Here is a 6,000-nt window from a genome sequence, read left to right on the forward strand (position 1 = left end):
AGGTTTATTTTAACAATTCTGTATCAACAGGCATGCTAGCAGTTTGCTAGCATACAACAGCTGTCGTACAACAATGTGACACAGAGATAACCTTGGGGGGGGGGGAAGAAAATGCATAGGGGAGAGAAAGGCAGGATAAGAGCAAGGGAGAGTAAGGGAAAGAAAAGCTGAGAGTGGGCAGATGTATATAGTCACCGCCCACGGGGTCCAGCGATGCTTCCATGTCCGTCAGTTGAACTGGTGGCCTTGATCTGCTGGGGGTGAAGGAGGGAAGCCCCCATACTCCAAGAAGTTATGGGTTATTATATCCATGGTTAGTGTCACGGGCCGTACCTCGAGCCTCCAACATCTCCTGGGTCTGTGCTGAGTTTTTTGTGTCTCGCCTGGTTCCCGCCTTTCAAGATTAGCAGAGGGAGGGAGGGGCCTGATTGCTCAGCAGATGTATCAACAGTCAAAAGCCTGCAAGCTCAGCTCTTGCCTTTTCAGGGCTTCACACCTTCAGCACTGGAGGGAGGGAGGGGCCCAATTGCTCATCAGAGGTATCATGCAAGTCAAAAGCCTGCAAAAGTCTCCTAGAATACATAAATCATTAACCATTTCAGTCTCTGACACCCAGGCTGCAGTTTAGGGCATTTTGGAGTGAAAAACAGGTGGAGTTGGAAGACGAGGAGAAAACAGATCCACTGGGGAATAACAGAGGATCCTACCATGGAAAATACTCCCAAAGGCACAGGGTTTGGGGGGAAAAAAGGACTTTTGTGTCCTAAAGAGCAGTTCAAAACTATTACAGGCCACTAGAGTTGTGGCCTTTTTTTTTTGGCTGCCCAGGGAAGGGAAATGAGTCCACAAGTGCACGTGGGAATTATTCAAAGGGTCTTTTCTGTAGTGACCAAAAGAGAGGGAATCCAACCAGTCAACAGGAATTTCTACTTTTTATCTGAAAATAAAAGAGTAATTCAGCCCTGACCTGAGGTGTCCCTGCAAGGAGACACCTGGGGGGGTCATTGGACCCCAAAGTGGGACCCACAGGCTGGGATGGAGGGGAAGGCCCTGGGGAGACAGAGTGGGATGTGGAGAGGAAGCTGCCTATTATTTCTCCTCTTAGGCTCACATCCTCCTTCCCCCTCACAAATTCTCTCTGGATATGGCACAGCAATCTTGGGAAGAGAGAACTAAGCTCAAATCCAAACTTGCTTCGTCCTGGTCCAGCCCAGCCCCCCCTCCCCCAGTCTGGCCCACAACCACCACCCTGGTCCGTCCGGCCTGGGAACCCAAGGGATGCTCTGCAATCCCATCAATGGAGCAGAATTCACTCTCCTCCCCTTGACTCACTACAGGGTAACAAGCGCCATCTCCCTGCCCACGACACACCAGATCTTGTACCCAAGGCATCAGAAGTGGTGACAAAGCCTCGTTCAGCTCAGCCTTGGCTGCAGTTTACCCCCACTGTCAGGGCAGATGGAATGGGCCGTGAAGAGAGAGCACAGCTGGACCCGGCCCTGTGGGACCCCCGGGCTCAGGAGGGCGATGCCAGCTCAGTCCTGCCCTGTCCCTGCTCCCGCTGACGCTGCGGCAGCACCTGGGGAGACAAGGGGGAGCTCAGGACCCGGCCCGGTCCCTCTGACTCTACAGCTGCTGCGGACCAGCTCCCGGTCGTGTCCCTGTCGTGACATGCAGGTGCCATCGCCTGGAAGCTCCTGGCCCAGGGCAGCTGCAGAACGGGCTCAGCCTCCCAAGGAGGAGGAACCAGCAGCCCCGAGGGTGCTCAGGATTGTGCCCAGCAGCCCCCGCCCAGGCACTTTGCAGCCCAGGAACACCTCCCTCCAGCCCAGGTGGCTCTAAGCTCGCTCCTAGCTGGCCGGGAACGCTGCCCTGCTGTAGGGCAGCCACATCTCTCCTCCCGAGAGGAACCGGACGAGGCAGCGCTGCTGCGGCAGCGGCTCCTTCCGAGCCCGCCGGGGGCTCAGCGCGGAAGGAGGAGCCCGTGGGCAGCCGCTCCCTCAGCGGCCCCGGGGAGGGGACCCGGGGGTCCGAGCCCGCCAGAGCCCGCTCCCCGCGGCGCCTCCCGCCCCCTCGGCCCGCAGCGAGCCCCGAGCCCCGGCAGGGCCGAGCGGGTCCCACCGCGCCGGGGCCGCGTCCGAGCTCCGCCGCCGCCTCAGCGAGTGCCCGCCCGCCCCTTGCACTTTGAACGCGATCCCACCTCCCTTTCCTCAAAGCCACGCGCTTTACGAGAAACAGCCCCGGCGATGTGCCCGGAGCCGCTGTTTCAGGAGTCACAGCCCTGGCGAGGTGCCCGGAGCCGCTGTTTCAGGAGTCACAGCCCTGGCGAGGTGCCCGGAGCCGCTGCTTTAGGAGTCACAGCCCTGGCGAGGTGCCCGGAGCCGCTGCTTTAGGAGTCACAGCCCTGGCGAGGTGCCCGGCCTGGCGGGACACCGGGGCAGCGCCGCTGCACTGAACCGGCTGGAGCTCCGTGAGAACCTGAGCTGAAGGGCCTGTGACCTGTGGATGAGTTCGGGATGGAGCAGAGTCCCTCCTGCAGCCCGGGGAGGAGCCCACGCCGGAGCGGGGGCTGCCCAAAGGAGGCCGTGACCCCGTGGGAAGCCCCTGCAGAGCCGTGGCAGCAAAGCCCTGGTGTCCAGGGCTGCCCCCCCGCCCGAGTTTGTTGGGTTAATCCCGAACTCTGCAACAAACCCTCTGCCCCAGGGCAGCAACCGATCGGTGACAGAGTCCCGGAGCGGTGCCAGGAGTGACTTGGGGGCAGGGGGTTCACAGGGACCCTCCAGCGCCCCTCGCTGCCCACGAGGGGGAAAACGAGCGTTCCTGGCCGTGGGATCCAGGGCAGGAACCAGCCATTCCATGTTCCTCAGCTGTTCCGTGTCCTGGGGCCATTCCATATCCCAGGGCCATTACCTATCCCTGGACTGTTCCATGTCCCCGGGCCATTCCCTGTCCCTCGACATTCCCTGTCCCAGCTGCCCCCAACATGCTCCTAGTCACTCCCGGTATGACCCCAGTATGACCCCAGTTACCCTCAGTATGCTCCCAGTTGCTCCCAATATGATCCCGGTTGCCCTCAGCATGGGCCAAGTTGCTCCCACTGTGATCCCAGTCTGATCCCAGTATCATCCCAGCCAATCCAAGTATGGTCCCAGTCTTCCCCCAGCATGGTCCCAGTGAATCCCAGTTGCCCCACTGTAGATCCAGTCGCTCACAGTTGCTCTCAGTTGCTGCCTGCATGGTCCCAGTTGCCCCCAGAGTGGTCTCAGTCATCCCCACCATGGTTACAGACAATCCCAGTGTACCCCAGTTGCCCTCAGCATGGTTGTAGTCATTCCCAGTCACTCCCAGTTACCCCAGGAAGGATTCAGTTTCCACCAGTATGATCCCACTGACTCCCAGACACTCCCAGTATATCCCATATGGCCTCCAGCATGCTCCCAGTTACTCCCAGTAGCCCTCATTTTGGTCCCAGTATGATCCCTGTATGATCCCTGTTGCCTCAGTTCTGGTGAGTGAGCTACCCCGTGGTGATTGGTCAAGGGAGTCACGTGTTACTTTAAACCCATGTGTATAAGGTGTTGTGTGATTTGAATAAAAAGGATTTGGTGCTGAACCCCCAACCAAGCTAGCCGGGTCCGTGTAATTCATTTACGTATTATATTAATACGCCACATTCCAGCACATCAACACTCCCACCCAACCTGGTCCCAGCTGCAAACTGACTGAGGGTGCACTTGATCCCCTTGTCCACATCATTAAGAAAGATATTTAACTGAGCTGACCCCAGCCCTGAGCCCTGGGAACACCAAGGACGTAACTTCATTCCACACCACTCCTTGAGCCTGGCTGTGCAGACAGATTTTTACCCAGTGGACAGATGCTGCAGTGGATGTTTGGCAAAGTTCCTGTAACTTCAGACTATTGGGATTAGTGCAGATTTAGTGCTGCAAAATAGAGCATTTCACTCATTTTCTCTCTTTCCTCCCTCTGTGGATCAAGTGAACTTGTGACTTCAGCGTGTGACTTGCTGTGTGCAAAGAGAATGGACAGAATCAGGAACAGGGAGTGTTTTGGGATGACCTTGGGATCTGTGCTTGACACAAGAAGGTGTTTGCCATTGGTCTAGGACTACCTACTGTGTGAAGTGGACTTCAGTGGAGGCAATGTGGACTTAATATACAGCAGAGGAAGGACTTTTGTTTTTTATTGAGCTTTGCCTTCCTTTAGTTTTGTTTGCTGACAATAAATTAACATCCCTCTGTGTTTCCTGAAGCTCCTTCTCCAAGTAAAGCAGGTGGGAGTTGGTGCCAAGGAGCTGAAACCTGCAGGTCCAGCCTTGAGTGGCGGAAGCTCAGATTTGCAAAAGGCTGCTTTGAGTCCCAGGGGTTTGATGAGAGAAATGCTGGGTTGAGAGGTAGGGACAAAATGTGATTGATTGTCAGACATAAAAGGTCTTGATTTTCTTATCTATTCAGGCTGAATTAGGAGGTGCTCAGGATCGATATCAATTGGACATTGCTGATATCAATAGATAAAGAGTAAAAAAGTAAATAGCACAAAAAATCTTTCTTCATTGCTTTTTCAATATAATATACTCACTTTGAAGACACTTCTGAAATCTATCCAATTAACCACAAAAGAATTGAAGATTTAGAAGTAAATAATACCCAGGAGCTTGTCTTGTTAGGATGTTTTGAATGTTAATGAGCCCTCTGGCCCTGAATTCCAAAAAACTGAAGATCTGAATTCTGAACAAGCCGCTGGAGAAGTAAAATTCATCCGGAAACCTCCAAGTTCTGAGGATGTCAGCAAACCCCACTGAGGCCATCGGTGAATGGAGGGAATGAGCAGACAAGGCAATCCCTGAGGCTGAGGAAGCAGGAACTCAGAGTCACTGGTTTACAGGTGGCAGATGGACTGTGGAATGTGGCTGTGAAAGCCCTTAATGGATGTGATGGTTTCAGCTGGGTATAGGTAATTTTCTTCACAGTGGCTGCTACAGGGCTGTGTTTTGGATTTGTGCTGACACACGGTTGGGGAAACACAGAATCACAGAATATGCTGAGTTGGAAGACTCCCACAAGGTAACCCGAACCCTAACCCTTAGCCCTGCACAGGACCATCCCCAAGAGTCACACCATGTGCCCCAGAATGTCATCCAAAAATTCCTTGAGCTCTGTCAGCCTTGGTGCTGTACCCAGTGCCCTGGGGAGCCTGTTCAGTGCCCAGCCACCGTCTGGAGGAAGAACCATTTTCTAATACGCAGCCTAAACCTCCCCTAGCAGAACTTCAGGCCCTTCCCTCAGGTCCTTTCACTGATCTCTGCAGAGAAAAGATCAGTGCCTGCCCTTCCTCTGCCCCTCTCAAGGAAGTTGTCACTGCAATGAGGTCTCCCCTCAGTCTCCTCCATCTGAACACAACAAGTGTCCTCAGTGTCCTCACATGGCTTCCCCTCAAGGCCCTTCCCCATCTTCGTTGCCCTCCTTTGGACACTCTCTAATGGCTCAATATCTTCCTTATACTGCGGTGCCCAAAACTGAGGCCACTCCAGGACAGAGCAGAGCAGGACGATCCCCTCCCTGGCCCGACCGGCCGTGCTGGGCCCGATGCCCCCCAGGACAGGGTTGGCCCTCCTGGCTGCCAGGGCACTGCTGACTCAGGGCCAACTGGCCACCCACCAGGATCCCCAGGGCCCTTCCTGGTGCTGCTTTCCAGCATCTCATTCTCCAATCTGTCTGTATATCCAGGGTTGCCCCATCCTGGAGGCAGAATCTGGCACTTCCCCTTGTTGAACTTCCTATCAGCACTCTGATCTGTCGAGATCTCTCTACAGAGCCTCCCTGCCCTCAGTTTTGGGTCACCTGAAAACGTGCTCAGTGTCACTTCCAGTCCTGTGTCCAAGTCATTGATGAAGATGTTGAAGAGCACAGGCCCCAAGATGGAGCCCTGTGGAACCCCACTAGTGACAGGTCACCAGTCTGATGTCACCCCAGTCACTGT

This window comes from Pipra filicauda, unplaced genomic scaffold, assembly GCF_003945595.2.
Source record: "Pipra filicauda isolate LSUMZ 115617 unplaced genomic scaffold, ASM394559v2 scaffold779_size94194_pilon, whole genome shotgun sequence".
Lineage (NCBI taxonomy): Eukaryota > Metazoa > Chordata > Aves > Passeriformes > Pipridae > Pipra > Pipra filicauda.